This window comes from Malaclemys terrapin, chromosome 15, assembly GCF_027887155.1.
Source record: "Malaclemys terrapin pileata isolate rMalTer1 chromosome 15, rMalTer1.hap1, whole genome shotgun sequence".
Classification (NCBI taxonomy): domain Eukaryota; kingdom Metazoa; phylum Chordata; order Testudines; family Emydidae; genus Malaclemys; species Malaclemys terrapin.
Window position 1 is genome coordinate 7,247,886 of NC_071519.1, and position 19,486 is coordinate 7,267,371.

At 46.4% G+C, this 19,486-nt stretch overlaps 1 protein-coding gene and 1 non-coding gene across 2 annotated transcripts in view; one reads left to right on the forward strand and one right to left on the reverse strand.

Moving 5' to 3' along the window:
* The window catches only part of LOC128822969 (zinc finger protein 501-like), a 348,938-nt gene that overhangs the window by 270,297 nt on the left and 59,155 nt on the right, over nt 1-19,486 (reverse strand). The window lies entirely within an intron of this gene.
* Nucleotides 15,190-15,261, forward strand: TRNAA-UGC (transfer RNA alanine (anticodon UGC)). The gene has a single exon. It is a non-coding gene; the product is annotated as a tRNA-Ala (tRNA).

Below are 19,486 nucleotides of genomic sequence, written 5' to 3' on the forward strand. Positions count from 1 at the left end.
GGCAAACTGATTGAGCTGATGCACTGGCTACTAAGAAAGCTCTATTAAATAGGACCAACGGTATTAGATTTCTGTAGTGTGGTGGTTCTCATATTTACCTCACCTGTAAGAGGACACTGGTTTTTGAAACCAGGCAGGACCAATAAGCTTTCTTTCCCTTCTGAATCCTTTTATCTTCTTTCAGTCCATCTGCTTTCCTTTCTCAAATACATCCATAAATTCTATGATTTCTTCCGCATTATTTTTCCTTTCATGAAACTTTAAAGTCTAAAGAAAGGGAATAGGCTGCATTTTGATGTAAGGAACAGACCATCATTTGGGAGATTACCAGCTACTTAACAAATCTGAGCATAGAAGAATCCCAACCCATTTTCCTGCATATTTAGCTCCCAGCCAGCAGTATTCCCCTTCCTTTTTTTTTTAGCTAACTACAAACAGCTTCTGGTCCCCTTTTCATATCAGATAAATCTAGTATTGACTGATGATCACATTTCCCCTCCTTTCCTGTCTAGGCAGGGCCTGGGTATGAGCAATCAGAAAATCACAATAATGAGGAATCAGAAAATAACAATAAGAAATGTCCAAGCCAGCCTTTCAACACACAGCACCACTTTTCCCTTTTGAAATAACATTATTTCCTTAAAAAAATGAGGAGTACTTGTGGCACCTTAGAGACTAACAAATTTATTTGGGCATAAGCTTTCGTGGACTAAAACCCACTTTATCAGATGCATGGAGTGGAAAATACAGTAGGCAGGTACAAATAATCAGCACATGAAAAGATGGAAGTTGCCTTACACAGTGGGGGGACAGTGCTAATGAGGCCAATTCAATTAGGGTTGATGTGGCCCATTTCCAACAGTTGACAAGAAAGGGTAAATAGCAAAACAGTGGCAATTTCTTTTTGTAGTGCTAACGAGTCACAAGAAGGGGTGAGTGCTAACGAGAGACAAGAAGGGGTGAGTATCAACAGAGGGGAAATTATTTTTTGTAGTGAACCAGTCACTCCCAGTCTTTATTCAGGCCTAATTTGATGGGGTCCAGTTTGCAAATTAATTCCAGTTCTGCTTTTTCTTGTTGAAGTCTGTTTCTGAAGGTTTTTTTGTTGAAGAATAGCCACTTTTAAGTCTGTTATTGAGTGTCTAGGGAGATTGAAGTGCTCTCCTACTCGTTTTTGAATGTTTTGTGTCTATTTATTCTTTTGCATAGAGACTATCTGGTTTGTCCAATGTATGTGGCAGAGGGGCATTGCTGGCACATGATGGCATATATCACATTGGTAGATGTGCAGGTGAACGAGCCTCTGATGGTGTGGCTGATGTGGTTAGGTCTTATGATGGTGTCCCTTGAATAGAGGGAAATGTTAGTTTGTTCTCTCTTCCTGTTCTATCTAAGCTAACAGGAAGAGACTTTTTCTGCGAAAGATCGTTGAGAGGAAAGAGAGTGCATTTCATTTGGGGCTCATCATATACACAAAAAAAGCACACTTAAGGCAGCAAGATGAAGTGTCCAACCTGGGGCTTGGCCCCCATGACCCTGAAATTAAGAGTGTCATGCTCGACCAACTGAGCTAGCCAGGCTGCCTACAGGGCTTCTTCAAAGGCACAATCACAGTGTAGAAGGAGCCCTAAGGCTGCTTCTTTGCAAGTTGAGATTCTTTTTCTGCCTTTTGCCTTCTGTCTTTGTTCCTTCACTCTCCAGCTAGCAAATAGGGGCTATTACAAGGCTGGTTAGAAGCTGATTTCTAGACCTGAGAGCTGGGATTGATTTACCAGTTCATCAGAGGAAACTAGCGTGGGAGGGTGGAATTTAGTGTTCTCCCAACAGGGGGAGATGCTATTTGACTCACATAGTGGGGAAAAGTCAAAAAAAGTTTCTCAGTTTTTAGAGATGGGACAGATAATCTGGTTCCCCCCAAGCCACATACACATTTTTGCAGGGTATCAGACGCCCTGGGGAGAAGCTCCTCAAAGGAAATGTGGCCCCAGGAGTGTCAGAGAAGGGAATCACTGTTTGCTTTAAGAGGTGGGTGAGGGAAACCTGCTGGTCCTTAGGTACCTCCAGCATCTGATGAAACCTTTTGTGGGAAAGGATCCGGGGTAGCCGAGGAGGACAAGGAGAGAACAGAAGGACTTGCAGCTGGTGTGCAATCCCCATGCTCCCGGTGGCCCGAGAGAAGCTGGGTTCAGCACTTTGTTGGCTTCCTGAGAGCACAGAGCTGACAAAATGAGATCTGCACTGGGGGCAGCTAAAGCCAAGGGACCTGTTATAATGAATCAGCATCCCATCAGGTAGCATCAACCCCCGTCTCTGGATTTCTATCCCAGAAATACTGCCAGCTCAATGTTTTTTCCCCTGACAGAGCCTCCAGATTATAAACAGAAGAAGTGGAGAGGATTGCACTGGGGTAAATGAAAGCAGAGGAGAATTGCTCCTCTGGTGATTTTTTATTTTGCTCCTGTGATGCTGATGGAGGAACCGGAAGCATAATTTGAATTTGTGGTACCCTGTTGTCCATTTTTGGGGCTCAGCTTGTAACACTGAGCACAGGAGATCCTTCACTCTCTGTTCTTGTCCCTTCATGGCAATGGCGAATGGACCAACATCTGACATTGGTGAAGTAGGAGCCTGAGAAAAACAACACTGGCTGTCAGAAAAAAACAGCCCTATGTGGTGCTTTAAGCAGTAGGTTCTGGTGTTTTAACAGCCATGGCCTGGGTTCAATTCCCCTTAAAAATAGAAGTTTTTCAATGAAAATCTCCATTCATTTCGCATTTGAAATTGAAAGGAAAAGAGGGCTCCTTGTCCTTATCAACAAGGCAAATAATGGCTTTTTTTCTCAGTAAATATTTTAAAAAGGTGCTGAGTTGACCTGCAGATCTCATTTCATTTGTATTTACAATGGAATGATTCTCTCTAGGATAGACAGGAATTCTTCAGTTAGACTCGGATTCCACAGAAATACTAGAAGCAATAGTGTCTAAATAGTACCTGCCTTTTTTCAGAGAACAGCAATGTCCAAGTTTTCCATGGACATTTCCCTTCCAGCATCTCAGGCCCTATCCAAATATACAAGAAACCGAAATGCAGTCAAATACATGGAAAGTTTCTCACCATAGGGTTCACTGACCAGGTTGCTAGAACACTTGGTTATAATATCCCCCCCTGACCTTAAATGGAAAGCAAGGTGATAACTCTCAGAGCACATAACCACAGCTTATGAGTCTCACATTCTATATTATCAACGTACCGCACCCTTCTCCCTCCTCTTGTATATTGAAGAGCCAAGCCTGCCTCCCCTCAAGCCATGCCAGGACTGTTCTGGATAAGAAGCTTGGAATTACCCAACTAGGTGCTCTAAATGCACTGCTTTTGAAGATGTTTGAATTCCCTCCAACTTCTCTCATACAAATGCTAAGTAGTTGGTGTTGTAATGTTACAGGAATCATAGAATCATAGAATAGAATCATAGAATCATAGAATATCAGAGTTGGAAGGGACCTCAAGAGGTCATCTAGTCCAACCCCCTGCTCAAAGCAGGACCAATTCCCAGCTAAATCATCCCAGCCAGTGCTTTGTCAAGCCGGGCCTTAAAAACCTCCAAGGAAGGAGACTCCACCACCTCCCTAGGTAACGCATTCCAGTGTTTCACCACCCTCCTAGTGAAATAGTTTTTCCTGATATCCAACCTGGACCTCCCCCACTGCAACTTGAGACCATTGCTCCTTGTTCTGTCATCTGCCACCACTGAGAACAGCCGAGCTCCATCCTCTTTGGAACCCCCCTTCAGGTAGTTGAAGGCTGCTATCAAATCCCCCCTCATTCTTCTCTTCTGGAGACTAAACAATCCCAGTTCTCTCAGCCTCTCCTCATAAGTCATGTGCTCCAGACCCCTAATCATTTTTGTTGCCCTCCGCTGGACTCTTTCCAATTTTTCCACATCTTTCTTGTAGTGTGGGGACCAAAACTGGACACAGTATTCCAGATGAGGCCTCACCAATGTCGAATAAAGGGGAACGATCACGTTCCTCGATCTGCTGGCAATGCCCCTACTTATACAGCCCAAAATGCCGTTAGCCTTCTTGGCAACAAGAGCACACTGTTGACTCATATCCAGCTTCTCATCCACTGTGACCCCTAGGTCCTTTTCAGCAGAACTGCTACCTAGCCATTCGGTCCCTAGTCTGTAGCAGTGCATGGGATTCTTCCGTCCTAAGTGCAGGACTCTGCACTTGTCCTTGTTGAACCTCATCAGGTTTTTTTCTGCCCAATCCTCTAATTTGTCTAGGTCCCTCTGTATCCGATCCCTACCCTCTAGTGTATCTACCACGCCTCCTAGTTTAGTGTCATCTGCAAACTTGCTGAGAGTGCAGTCCACACCATCCTCCAGATCATTAATAAAGATATTAAACAAAACCGGCCCCAGGACCGACCCTTGGGGCACTCCACTTGAAACCGGCTGCCAACTAGACATGGAGCCATTGATCACTACCCGTTGAGCCCGACGATCTAGCCAGCTTTCTATCCACCTTACAGTCCATTCATCCAGCCCATACTTCTTTAACTTGGTGGCAAGAATACTGTGGGAGACAGTATCAAAAGCTTTGCTAAAGTCAAGAAATAACACATCCACTGCTTTCCCCTCATCCACAGAGCCAGTTATCTCATCATAGAAGGCAATTAGGTTAGTCAGGCACGACTTCCCCTTCGTGAATCCATGCTGACTGTTCCTGATCACTTTCCTCTCCTCTAAATGTTTCATAATTGATTCCTTGAGGACCTGATCCATGATTTTTCCAGGGACTGAGGTGAGGCTGACTGGCCTGTAGTTCCCCGGATCCTCCTTCTTCCCTTTTTTAAAGATGGGCACTACATTAGCCTTTTTCCAGTCATCTGGGACCTCCCCCGATCGCCATGAGTTTTCAAAAATAATGGCTAATGGCTCTGCAATCTCACCCGCCAACTCCTTTAGCACCCTCGGATGCAGCGCATCCGGCCCCATGGACTTGTGCACGTCCAGTTTTTCTAAATAGTCCCGAACCACTTCTTTCTCCACAGAGGGTTGGCCACCTTCTCCCCATGCTGTACTGCCCAGTGCAGCAATCTGGGAGCTGACCTTGTGCGTGAAGACAGAGGCAAAAAAATCATTGAGTACAATAGCTTTTTCCACATCCTCGGTCACTAGGTTGCCTCCCTCATTCAGTAAGGGGCCCACACTTTCCTTGATTTTCTTCTTGTTGCTAACATACCTGAAGAAACCCTTCTTGTTACTCTTAACATCTCTTGCTAACTGCAACTCCAAGTGTGATTTGGCCTTCCTGATTTCACTCCTGCACGCCTGAGCAATATTTTTATACTCCTCCCTGGTCATTTGTCCAATCTTCCACTCCTTATAAGCCTCTTTTTTGCGTTTAAGATCAGCAAGGATTTCACTGTTTAGCCAAGCTGGTCGCCTGCCATATTTACTATTCTTTCTACACATCGGGATGGTTTGTTCCTGCAACCTCAATAAGGATTCTTTAAAATACAGCCAGCTCTCCTGGACCCCTTTGCCCTTCATGTTATTCTCCCAGGGGATCCTGCCCATCTGTTCCCTGAGGGAGTCAAAGTCTGCTTTTCTGAAGTCCAGGGTCCGTATTCTGCTGCTCTCCTTTCTTCCTTGTGTCAGGATCCTGAACTCGACCATCTCATGGTCACTGCCTCCCAGGTTCCCATCCACTTTTGCTTCCCCTACTAGTTCTTCCCTGTTTGTGAGCAGCAGGTCAAGAAAAGCTTTGCCCCTAGTTGGTTCCTCCAGCACTTGCACCAGGAAATTGTCCCCTACACTTTCCAAAAATTTCCTGGATTGCCTGTGCACCGCTGTATTGCTCTCCCAGCAGATATCAGGGTGATTAAAGTCTCCCATGAGAACCAGGGCCTGTGATCTAGCAACTTCTGCTAGTTGCCAGAAGAAAGCCTCGTCCACCTCGTCCCCCTGGTCTGGCGGTCTATAGCAGACTCCAACCACGACATCACCCTTGTTGCTCACACTCAACTTTATCCAGAGACTCTCAGGTTTTTCTGCAGTATCATACCGGAGCTCTGAGCAGTCATACTCCTCTCTTACATACAACGCAACTCCCCCACCTTTTCTGCCCTGCCTGTCCTTCCTGAACAGTTTATATCCATCCATGACAGTACTCCAGTCATGTGAGTTATCCCACCAAGTCTCTGTTATTCCAATCACATCATAGTTCCCTGACTGTGCCAGGACTTCCAGTTCTCCCTGCTTGTTTCCCAGGCTTCTTGCATTTGTGTATAGGCACTTAAGATAACTCAACGATCGTCCCTCTTTCTCAGCATGAGACAGGAGTCCTCCCCTGTTGCGCTCTCCTGCTTGTGCTTCCTCCCAGGATCCCATTTCCCCACTTACCTCAGGGCTTTGGTCTCCTTCCCCCGGTGAACCTAGTTTAAAGCCCTCCTCACTAGGTTAGCCAGCCTAGGAGAGGTTGAAATTAGGCTATTTCTTCAGGTAGAAGACAATCATTGTGTCAGGAAGGGGATTGGAACACATGCCTTCATACGGAGCCCAGAACAACAAATGACAGAAAGACACAACCTTGCATCTGACACATTAGACCACACAGCAAGCCTGACATGGTTAGCTAAACCATTTATCAATCTCAGTTTTCTTTAACTTGTTATGAACTCTTCAAGGAGGCAGAGATGGCACATCTCTTTCAACTTTTAGAGACCTTCTGAAGCAGAATTGATTTTTATATGTAGTCTCCCTCCTCACTTTTTAAGAAAATAAAAGATAGTTGCTAGCATTCTGAGAAAGTAATGCTGAACCTCAAACTCCTGCATGGTGGGCCAGACGGCCAAGCAACCAGCACCCACAACTTCTACCGCCTTTTGTTTTCAAAATAGCTCAGACCTCAGTATGTTGAGCCTTTCTGAAAACCTGGCCAAAATTTTTGTTGCCTAAATGGGAGCTGAGTTCTTCTGAAAATCTGGCTCTAGCGTGGGTGTGAGACCTTCTGAAAATTCTGGCCTATGTGTCCGAAAGCTCTAAGAACCTTCAGAACTTTTATCATGTGCTAGAACCTGATGAAAAAACCTTCCTTCTGTAGAAGTCAGCAGAGATTTTCTCATTGACTTACAATCACAATGTTTCATCTTGATCCCAGTTTTAGGTACCAACAAAATGCATTTATTGTATTTTTACATGCAATGTGAAACAAACACCTCTAGTTGGGTAGAGGGATAGAAGTAGGTCTGCCACTAAACCACATTACCTTTCATCAGTAACCACCTGAGCAAGGTAATAACCAGTGGGCAACAGGTGAAAGGCCCATCATCCATTCATAGAACGCTTCAGCACCTAGACCTCAGGAATGGAAGAGGTTAATGTTGAGTTTCTCTGAGATGTTTACTTCCAAAGACTTGTATATAGAGTGGGATGAAAGTTTTTTGGATGAATATTTTATTTGCTGAAATACTTTGGTTGACCCACAATTCTTTTTTGGTTTTGTTTCAGCAAGAAAACTGGAAAAAATAAATATTAATCTTGGGTCAACCTGAATGTCTATTATTGTTATTATAAGGTTGGTTAGGCTAGCTTGCAAGGGGGAAAATAATTTGCATGTCTATTTGTGTAAAAGGGGTATGCAGCCTGGACATTGAGGTGCACAGAGGAAACATGCCCACATTCTGCTACTAGTCAGTGGGAAACTTTCATTTTTATATGGTCTCCCAAGCTCTTCCCAACATCATGTAGAAGATGGGGGAATCAGGAAAAAAACATGAATTTGTTTAAATTGGAAGTGAAGAATAATTAAGGTTTTTTGATGTAACAGCACTTTCCCCTGACTAGGAATCAAACCCAGGCTGTGACAGTGAAAGTGCCAAATCCTAATCACTAGACCACCAGGGAGCTGATGTTGTTTTTCTTCTAACTTATGCTACACTTTCTTAAGCTACTTTCTATCCAATTTCTGAAGCTGCTTCTTTGCTATTCCCTAAGGGGCTAAGAGCAGAGAGTGCAGGAACCCCTGTGCTCAGGGTCACAACCAAAGCCCAACCCAAGGTACTGAAACAAACTCAAATGATGCTTCCTCCAGCAGGATCACAGAGCCACACAAAGAAAACCCATGAGGAACAATCCTCCTCTGCCTTCATTTACCCCATCGCAACCCTCTCTGCAGCTGACCTGGAGGCTCTTCCAGGAAGGACACTGAACTGATAGGAGCTCTGGCATAGAGACCAAGGGAGGGGTGTTGCTCACCCTTGGTGTGAGCTGATCGCATTCTGACTCCATGTAATGGGGCTCTGAGCTTTGCCATCTTGTGAGTTCTGTGTCCTGAACAAGCAACCACAGTGTTGAGCTCCCCGCACCCTTCTGCTGGGAGCATGGTGATTGCACAACAGCTGCAAGCCCTTTTCCCCCTCTCCTTGGCTTCCCCAGACCTTCTTCACAAATAGTTATATCAGATGTTGGAGGGATCTAAGTACCTGCAGGTTTCCCTCACCCATCTCTTAAATCAAACAGTGATTCCCTTCTCTGACACTCCTGGGCTTGGGCTTCTTTTGAGTTTTTCCCCAGGGGGACCTGATTCCCTGTGAAAATGTGTGTGGGGGGCATGCAGCGAACCAGCTTGTCTGCCCTGTTTCTGGGAGCTGAGAAGCTTTTTCAGACTCTCCCCCACTAGACGAGTCCAAAAGCACCTCCCCCTGGTGGAAGAATCCTAAATTCCATCCTCCTTTCCTGGTTTCTCTGACCAACTGATGGCAACAGCATGCTAAAACAACCCCAGCTCTCTGGTCTAGAAAGCAGCATCTAACCAGCTTTGTAACAGCTCCAGTTTGCAAGCTGGAGACATAACAAAGCAGGAAAGAAGCAAATGTCAAAAAGGGAAACTCAGCTTCCAAGCAAATACTCTCAGAGATCCTTCTATACTGAGACTGGGTAGGTGGCTTGCTTCAGCTCTAGCTAGCTCAGTTGGTAAAACATGCTGCTTTTTAATCCCATGGTCATGAGTTCAAGCCCCATTGAGGGGCAGTATTGATATCCGTTAGATGTTACTCTTCTGTTAATAGTCACAGCCCAAAATGAAATAAAGGCTCTGTCATCTCTACACTCTTAGGCAAGTCTTGTTTCTTTTCTCTGAGTTTCAGTAAAAGATGAAGAGAGAACAAACTGACAGTTGCATCCTCCAATGAGAGTTAAGAAAGGATTTTCTCCTCTTCCATTCTACTCCAGGCAAGAAAGGGGATAATAACCATTTAATGGATGATTGCAGAGAGAAAAGTTTGGTCATTATAAGTAGGACGATGATCAGTTGTTCTCCATGTCCATTGAAGGTAGGACAAGAAATAATGGACTTAATTTGCAGCCAGGGAGATTCCTGTTAGATACTGGGAAAAGCTTTCTAAGGGTATGTCTACACTACGGGATTAATCCAAATGTATATAACTCAAATTTTGGAAACAGATTGTATAAAGTCGAATGTATGCGGACACACTAAGCACATTAATTCGTTGGTGTGCGTCCATGTACCGGGGCTAGTGTCAATTTCCAGAGCGTTGCACTGTGGGTAGTTATCCCATAGTTCCCGCAGTCTCCCCCGCCCATTGGAATTCTGGGTTGAGATCCCAGTGCCCGATGGGGCAAAAAACGTTGTCGCAGGTGGTTCTGCATACAGCCTCACCCCTCCCTGCATGAAAGCAATGGCAGACAACCATTTCGTGCCTTTTTTCCTGGGTGAACACTGCAGTCTCCATACCACAGCAAGCATGGAGCCCGCTCAGCTCAAGACAGCAGTCATGAACATTGTAAACACCTCGCACATTCTCGTGCAGTTTATGCTGAGCCAGGACCAGAAAGATGAGGCGAGGAGGAGGCGGCGACGGCACCGCAGCGACAAGCATGATGAGGACATGGACATGGACACAGAATTCTCTCAAACCGCGGGCCCCGGTGCTTTGGAGATCATGTTGTTAATGGGGCAGGTTCTATCCGTGGAACGCCAATTCTTGGCCCGGGAAACAAGCACAGACTGGTGGGACTGCATCGTGTTGCAGGTGTGGGATGATTCCCAGTGGCTGCGAAACTTTCACATGCGTAATGGCACTTTCATGGAACTTTGTGACTTGCTGTCCCCTGCCCTGGAGCGCCAGAATATGAAGATGAGAGCAGCCCTTACAGTTGAGAAGTGTGTGGCGATAGCCCTGTGGAAGCTTGCAACGCCAGACAGCTACCGGTCAGTCAGGAATCAATTTGGAGTGGGCAAATCTACTGTGGGGGCTGCTGTGATGCAAGTAGCCAAAGCAATCACTCAGGTGCTGCTATGAAAGGTAGTGACTCTGGGAAATGTGCAGGTCATAGTGGATGGCTTTGCTGCAATGGGATTCCCTAACTGTGGTGGGGCGATAGATGGAACCCATATCCCTATCTTGGCACCGGAGCACCAGGGTACCCAGTACATAAACAGCAAGGAGTACTTTTCAATGGTGCTGCAAGCACTTGTGGATCACAAGGGACGTTTTGCCAACATCAATGTGGGCTGGGCGGGAAGGATTCATGACACTTGCGTCTTCAGGAACACTAATCTGTTTAAACAGCTGCAGCAAGGGACTTACTTCCCGGAGCAGAAAATAACCGTTGGGGATGTTGAAATGCCAATAGTTATTCTTGGGGACCCAGCCTACCCCTTAATGCCATGGCTCATGAAGCCATACACAGGCAGTCTGGACAGGAGTCAGGACCTGTTCAACTACAGGCTGAGCAAGTGCAGAATGGTGGTAGAATGTGCATTTGGACGTTTAAAAGGTCGCTGGCGATCGTTACTGACTCGCTCAGACCTCAGCCAAACCAATATCCCCATTGTTATTGCTGCTTGCTGTGTGCTCCACAATCTCTGTGAGAGTAAGGGGGAGACCTTTATGGCGGGGTGGGAGGCTGAGGCAAATCGCCTGGCTGCTGATTACGCGCAGCCAGACACCAGGGCGATTAGAAGAGCACACCAGGAAGTGCTGTGCATCAGAGAAGCTTTGAAAACCAGTTTCATGACTGGCCAGGCTACAGTGTGAAATTTCTGTTTGTTTCTCCTTCATGAAAACCCGCCCCCTTTATTGACTCATTCTCTGTAAGGAACCCACCCTCCCCTTTCCCCCAGCTTGATTTCAGAGGAAATAAAGTCACTATCATTTAAAAATAATTTATTCTTTATTAATTGATTATAAAAAGAGGGAGAGAACCTGGGTGGGGTTTAGGAGGAGGATTGGCGGGAAGGAAAAGGCCACTAAAAAAAAGGTTAAAAAAATGACAGCCTTTTGCTTGGGCTGTCACTGCAGTGGAATGGGAGGGTGTACAGAGCCTCCCCCGCCCACCCCGGCCGCGTTCTTACACATCTGGGTGAGGAGGCTATGGAACATGGTGGGGGGGAGGGGGGCTATACAGGGGCTGTAGCGGCACTCTGTTATCCTGCTGCCATTCCTGAAGCTCCACCAGACGCTGGAGCATGTCTGTTTGCTCACGCAGCAGCCCCAGCTTTGCATCCTGCCTGCTCTGATCTTCCTGCCGCCACCTCTCATCTCGAGCATCTCTCCTCTCCTCACGTTGGTCCCTCATGTCCTCATGTTGGTCCCTCCTGTCCTCACGTTCACTGGCTTCTTTCCTATACTTTGAAACCGTGTCCTTCCACTTATTCAGATGAGCTCTTTCACTGCTGGTGGATTCCATGTTTTCTGCGAACATCTCGTCTCGCATCTTCTTTTTCTGACACCTTATCTGAGATAGCCTTCGGGACGGAGGAGGGAGGCTTGAAAAATTTGCAGCTGCTGGAGGGAGGGAAAAAAGGAGAGAATTTTTTTAAAAGATACATTTTGCAGAACAATGCTTATACTCTTACATGGTGACCAAGACTATTCACATTACATAGCACATGTGATTTCTGTGCAAGGTCGCATTTTGCCTCTTAATATTGAGTACCTGTGGCTTTGCTGCTAGAGATCACAGACGCAGGTCCAGGCAACAGAATTCGGCTTGCATGCAGCCATGGTAAGCCATTGTCTTTCGGCTTCTGCGCCCTCCTTTCCCACATACCAAGCAAAGCCCGTAGAGTGCTGCAGTTTTCCTGTTAACCTTCTGCAGCAGAAAACAAACTAACCCCCCCCCATCCAATTCTCTGGATGATCACTTTATCCCTCCCGCCACTGCGTGGCTGGTATCAGGGAAGATCCCTGCAGGAACCAACCTAACACCTTCCACCCCGCCATGAATTCTCTGGGATGATCGCTTTACCCCTCCCCCCACCGCGTCGCTGGTATCAGGGAAGATCCCTGCTAGCCAAACACGAAAAGCTCTGGGCCAATTCCTCCCCCCCCGCCGTGCTTGGCTAACTGCAGGGAAGGATTTCTTTTCAGCCACAGGCAAACAGCCCAGTAGGAATGGCCACCTCTGTCCCCTTAATTAAATTCCCGTATTTCAACCAGGTTACCATGAGCGATATCACTCTCCTGAGGATTACACAGTGAAATAAAGAACAGATGTTGCTTGAATGTCAGCAAACACTGGGACCATACGCTGCCAGGCTTTGTCATGCAATGATATCAGATTACTTGCTGCAAGAATGGCGTGGTCAAGTGTCCTACCATGGAGGACGGAATAAAGCTGCACTGCCCAGAAACCTTGTGGCAAGACTTTTGGAGTACCTCCAGGAGAGCTTCATGGAGATGTTCCTGGAGGATTTCCGCTCCATCCTCAGACACGTTAACTGACTTTTCCAGTAGCTGTACTGGCCGCGAATGCATCCCAAGTCCTCAGTGCAAAGTAATCATTAAAAAATGCTTGTTTTAAAAGCAAGTTTTATATTTTAAAAGGTAAACTCACCTGAGGTCCCTTCCATGGGGTCATGTTTTTGGATATTGGGTTGGGAGGGTACTTCAGTCAGGCTGAGAAAAAGATCCTGGCTGTTGGGGAGAACGGAGTGCTGGGTACTCTCCGCAAGCTCGTCCTCCTCCTCCTCCTCTTCCCCATCCGCAGAATCCTCAGGTGTAGCTGATGAGATTATCCCCGCCTCAGAATCCACCGTCAGAGGTGGGGTAGTGGTGACGGGCCCCCCTAGGACTGCATGCAGCTTGGCGTAGAAGCAGCATGTCCGCGGCTCTGACCCGGAGCGATCATTTGCCTCATTATTGATAGGCTTGTCTGAGCTCCTTGACTTTCACACGGCACTGATCTGAGTCCCTATTGTGGCCTCTCTCCATCATGCCCTTGGAGATTTTTCAAAAGTTCTGGCATTTCGTCTTTTTGAACAAAGTTCTCCTAGCACTGAATCCTCTTCCCATATAGTGATCAGATCCAGTACCTCCCATACAATCCATGAGGATGCTCATTTTTGATTATCGGCCTGCATGGTTACCTGTGCTGATGAGCTATCTGTGATCACCTGTGCTCTCCACGCTGGGCAAACAGGAAATAAAATTCAAATGTTTGTGAGGTATTTCCTGTCTACCTGGCCAGTACATCCGAATTCAGATTGCTGTCCAGAGCTGTCACAATGGTGCACTGTGGGATAGCTCCTGGAGGCCAATACCATCAAAATGTGGCCACACTAACCCTAATTCGAAATGACAATATCGATTTTGGTGCTACTCCGCTCGTCGGGGTGGAGTACAGAAATCAATTTTAAGAGCCCTTTATTTAGAAATAAATGACTTCGTTGTGTGGATGGGTGCAGCATTAATTCAATTTAACGCTGCTAAATCCGAATTAAAGTCATAGTGTAGACGAGGCCAAACTCTAAGGGTAGTTAAACTCTGGAATAGGATCCCAAGGGTGTCTGTGGAGTCTCTGTCCTTGGAGGTTTTTAAGAACAGATTGACCAAACCTCTGTCAAGGATAGTCTACATATACTTGGTCCTATAGACAATCTGCTCTGGGCCGACTGTTGGGGGCACTTGACCCCACATGCCCCCGATGCATCATCTCTGCTTGGCCCTGCCTCAGCAGAGAGGGATGGACTTGATGACCTCTCCAGGTCCCTTACACTGTACATCTCTATAATTCTATGCCATAGCAATATAATATAAAAAACAACAAAGGTGAAAGCACTGCAATATAACATTTAGCAATTCAGCATGAAATGACAGTCCCCAGCAAAAAGTGACAATATGTAGGAGTGCAAAGCCGTACAATTCAGCACCTTGCAAACGAATGCCCCATAGGGCAAAATGATGCACTGCAAAAGAGCTCAGCTCAAATGAACACAACACAAGGCAGAGCAAAAATGATACAACATAAACAATGCATCAAAGTGCAAAGTGACCACTATGCAAAACAGCTCAGTGTGGAACAATGACAGCACAAAACCACACAATAGAATCATATAGAAAGGTAGGGCAGTGAGGAGATTCTGCAACTTCCCATTGAGGCCTATGCCATGTGTTTCTCTAACCTGCTCTTAAAAACCTCCCACCGTGGGGCCATTTCCCGACTCTTTTTCATACAGAAGCACAATTTTCTTTTCACAGACACAGGAACAGCAAGATCTTTCTTTGTCCCTTGTGCAAAGCAGGGTGCCAAATTCTATGGAAACAATGGACAAGCAGGGGACCCTGGGCACATCCAGCCCTGGCCATGAGATGTTCCCCCCCTCTTCCTTTATGCTGCTGTTGTTAATTCATGGACTGTCTGGGATGGGAAAAAGCTGAGTTCACTCCAGGTTGAGGGAAGAAAGGACCTTGAAAATCTCAGGCCCTCAGGGAAAACCCAACCCCTGCTACTGGGATCCCTGAGGTGCTGGCAATTTGAGTAGGAAAGGGACTGTCTGAATTGTCAAGGTGGGGAATGAATAACAATCTACAACTAGATCCACCTCATTAACCACTGACACAGGCTAATCCTGCTGCAGATAGAAGGGAAACCAGGAGTGATTCTTTGCTGTAGAGCCAAGGAAACAGTGACCCAACTGCACCACAGTGAATGTGCTGGGGAAAGTTGAATTTTTCAGGCAGGTGGAAATAGTAGAGCCTAGAAACAGCTGGAGCTTCCCATACTACTTCTGCCACCAATGTCAGGTGTTGAGCTATTCACAGCCCCCCACCACCATCATGACTCTCCAGCAGGAGGTGGCAGCACCACCCACCCACCCAATGCAGGGGAGAGGGCTGATTGTAACTCTGCACCCTGAGTCCAGTGATCTGTCTGGGGCTGTAGCTCAGTAGTAGAGCACATGCTTTGCATGTATGAGGCCCTGGGTTCAATCCCCAGTGTCTCCAAGTTTGCCTTCTACCCTGCTGCTTTGCTCATGCCCAGCTGGGATGTGGCCCACCAGTCTCCCTGCACAAGTTTCAATCCTGAGTGGGGAGGGCAAAGTGCAAATCACATGGAAGCTCTGTGGGGGTTTCTACTCCTAATTCACCTTAGTGCTTTTAAGATTCCCATCCACTGGGCTGCTTGATGAGGAAAGGAGAAGGGAGAATCCCCCAGGACTGGAGGGAAGGGTCCCTTCCGCACAGACTGTGGGCAAGGACATGGAGGGGCAGTCAGTGCTGAAAGAGGTCAGTGATTTACACAAACCAGGGGATGCTGCCTCTTTGCAGGGACAGGAGGTGAGGGCAGTTTGTTTACAATGATGGGAGGGATAGTTCAGTGGTTTGAATATTGGCCCCCTAAACCCAGGGTTGTAAATTCAATCCTTGAGGGGGCCAGTTAGGGATCTGGGGCAAAAATTTGTCTGGGGCTTGATCCTGCTTTGAGCAGGGGGGTTGGACTAAATGACCTTCTGAGGTCCCTTCCAACCCTGATATTCTATGCTGATGATGATGAATAGAAAAAAGGCTGGAGTCAATGAAACATGAGAGCATAGAAGGGGAAGGAGAAGGGCAGCTCCACAGAGGGCTATGGGTGCTCATACACCCCAGTTCATAAGAACAGCCACACTAGGTCAGATCAAAGGTCCAGCTAGCCTAGTATCCTGTCTTCTTACAGTGGCCAGTCCCAGGTTCCCAGGGTTCCACAGGTTGACTGTGTGTTATGTGAAGAAATATTTCCTTTTGTTTGTTTTAAACCTACTGTCTCTTCATTTCATTTGGTGACCCCTAGTTCTTGTGTCTAGAGGAGTAAACAACACTTCCTTCTTTACTTTCTCCAACCCAGTCATTATTTTATAGACCACTATCTTCTCTTTTCCAAGCTGAAAAGTCCCAGTCTCATTAATCAGTCCTTGTATGGAAGCAGTTCCATATCCCTAAATTTTTTGTTGCCCTTTTCTGAACCTTTTCCAATTACAATATATCTTTTTTTCAGATGGGGTGACCATGGATTTATATAGAGGCACCCTGGCTTGTCCTAGATAGAGAGAATAGACAAATAGGGACCCAGCCCCCTACAGTGATCCCATGGATAAGAATCTGGTTGGGAGTGGGATGAAGGCTTCTGCTGGATAAAGAGGAGCTGAAATCCTTCAGTGTCATGGAATTTGAGTAATGCAAGCTTCAAACCCTGCATGGCTGTGGATTGAGGTGCATCAGCAGAAGGTTGAACTGGAGGAACCTGGAGAGTACATCAGTCCTAATCTACCTTTCTGCTTGTTTGTTATTTGGTAGGGTAGGTGAATGTAGCCTCTGGTCTGGTCTCTCCCAAGGGCATAATGTTGCTTTGCACAATGAGAAATCTTGGGAAAGGATTGAAATGAAATGGAAGCAGTATATGGTGTCAGAACCTAAGGAATAAAAAGCCCTTTGATTCTTGTGTGTGCATTGACTGTGAACCGGAAGTGTAATTTTTCTCACTTTGTGGCTGCAGCCAGTAAAATATCAGGACAAAGTCATTCCAGTGATTGTGACTCTGGGTTTCAGGAGGTTTTGATCTTATTAAAATGTAATTAGCATGTTACACTTGTATTTTTAAAGGTGTCTTCTCCAAGCAATTCCAAGTTGTTCTTCCCACAGCTGGGTGATGGTGGGCAGCAGGGGATGTCTCTCTGGTCCCCACTGTTAGTTCTCCATTCTTTCTCACCTTAAACATGCAGACCCCCTCCCCCCCATACCCTCATTATCAATTTACATAGGAACATAAGAATGGCCATACTGGGTCAGACCAATGGTCCATCTAGCCCAGTGTCCTGTCTTCCAACAGTGACCAATGCCAGGTGCTGCAGAGGAATGAACAGAACAGATAATCACCAAGTGATCCATCCCCTGTTTCCCATTCCCAGCTTCTGGCTAACAGAGGCTAGGGACATCATCCCTGTCCATCCTGGCTAATAGCCATTGATGGCCCTATCCTCCATGCATTTATCATGTTCTTTTTTGAACCCTGTTACAGTCTTGGTCTTCACAACATCCTCTAGCAAAGAGTTCCCCAGGTTGACTGTTTTAGTGCGACCCCTTCCCATGTATGGGACATACATTGACCAGAGCTCATCTCTGCATGTCCCCAATGGGGAAGGAAAGACACTGAGAGGGGAGGAAGAAGATGGGCAGAAGGAGTCAAATAGGGTTAGATGAGAATAGAGGAGATTTTCTTCCTGTTAAAATGTTCTGGATTCTCATCACTAAAAACCTCCATTGTCAGTTGGATTTGAACCATCAGCCTTTTAGTTACCACCCAGAAGTGTTAACCGAAGACACAGGTAATTGCCTATTTCCCAAGTTTGCCTAAGATGCAGCTATGGTGGTGCAACGGGCTTTAGTAAATGGGGAAATACTGCTGATGTTATGGGTTCAGGCCTCACCTGGAGAGTTGGTTTTCATAAACCATGTAGATTCCCCCACTTGCTTTGCCCAATTCACATGGAAAGTGCCATACTAGGGTGATGAGAGTCAATTTTAAACTCTGAAATGCAGAGGTTGGCCCATAGATTGGGATAAGGAGGGGTTTGAAGAGAAAAAGCTCTAAGAGTATAAAACCAATCTCCAGGGGCTGGTATGGTACAACTCCTTAACAGGGAGCCATTTGTGGAAGGGGGTTTCACTTCCTCTGTTAAATGTGCTGAGAGGTATTTTAAGATGAAGATAACACCATGGTTACCAGTTGACTGGCATGTCCTGGGTTAAAGAAAGAAAGGGACCTGGGTTAATAGTCTGAAGTATTTGCATTACTGTCACTGTCTGACCCCCCCTTCAGTTTGGAGCAGGTTTGTACTTTGCTGTGCGGAACGCACAGACTCCTGGAGAGCAGTGGGTGCTGTTTCCATGGCAGAGAGCCTGGAACTTAGGAGACTTTCTTGACTTGCTGTTTTGAAGCAATTCAATAAAATAACGGTGGGGCTACAATGTCCGGTCCAAAATTTCAGCCCCCTCGGTGCCACTGCAGAAGTCACAGAGGTCAGTGAAGGTTGCAGGAAGTCACAGAAGCTGTGACGTCTGCGACCTCCATGACAGACACGGATGCCTAATAAAGAGACAAACCCCTCCCTGCTGTGACTGCAGTTCCTGGAAGAGAAGAGAAGAACAGAAAGTGAAGAGAGAAGGAAAAAGAGAGACTCCCTGTCACCTCTTTCCCCTGCTCCCTCCCCCTTGTATTCTATAATCCCATCCCACTGGGTTCCCGGTGCTGGTGCCATGGGGGTGACACTAGAGTTCTGGGATTGGGGTGTTGGGGTTACTATGCCTGCCTGAGCCAGAGTTCTTCCATGTTTAAACTCTGTCCTTCCATGTTTAACTCTGATCAACCTTAACAGCCAAGGACAGGAATTGGAATGTGTAAACAGCTAGTTAGCAATTACGACCTTGTTCATTTCAGGTACCAAACAATAATGATGAGGTTTGCATGTTTCTAGCTGGGGAAGGGGTAAACAGGACCAAATAACTGTTTAGAGAGAAGTTACTAACAAGCTAGATTTATAGCCCTAGAATGATTTAGTTGCTTAAATGTATAAACATGCCTTCGGTAGAGAGGGGAGGGGGAGTAGGGGGGGTGGTAGGAAGGTGGAGAGGGGGAGGCTTAGTTGTAAAATGTATAAAGAAGAGAGAAACTGTTTTTGCTGGTGTGCTCGATTTGAGACTTGCCTGTCTCCTTGCACCACTTTGAGATCTCAAATAAACTTTGATTGTTTCTCCACCCCGGTATGTTTATTGGCGCGAAGCACTCCGGGCAACGAACCTCACTGTTGCTGTCCTCGGGCCCCTGTGCCGGCAACAGTCGGGAGGGAAAGGGGGCTCTTCACTTCTCAACAATTCACATAAATTTGTCTTTGGGCTGAAATTTCTCCTGTGGGGCCTCTCAGTCAGAGCTCTACCTCACCCCCTTTCGTGGGGAGGGAGGTGTAAATTGCGGAGTTGGCAGAGAAGTTTCCCATAAAGGATCATATTGTTCTGGTGACTGGTTCTGACCTGGGTCACATGTCCTCTGACATAGGATCATGTGCAGAACATGGAAGCTCTGGCTTTTCCTCAGTGCTGTAGAGTGTGAGTTCCTGGGAAAGGGCAGGGGGAAAGGGAGCAAGAAGATAAAGGCAGAGATATTGGAGATGAGAAATGGGGGAAGAAGAAAGAGACA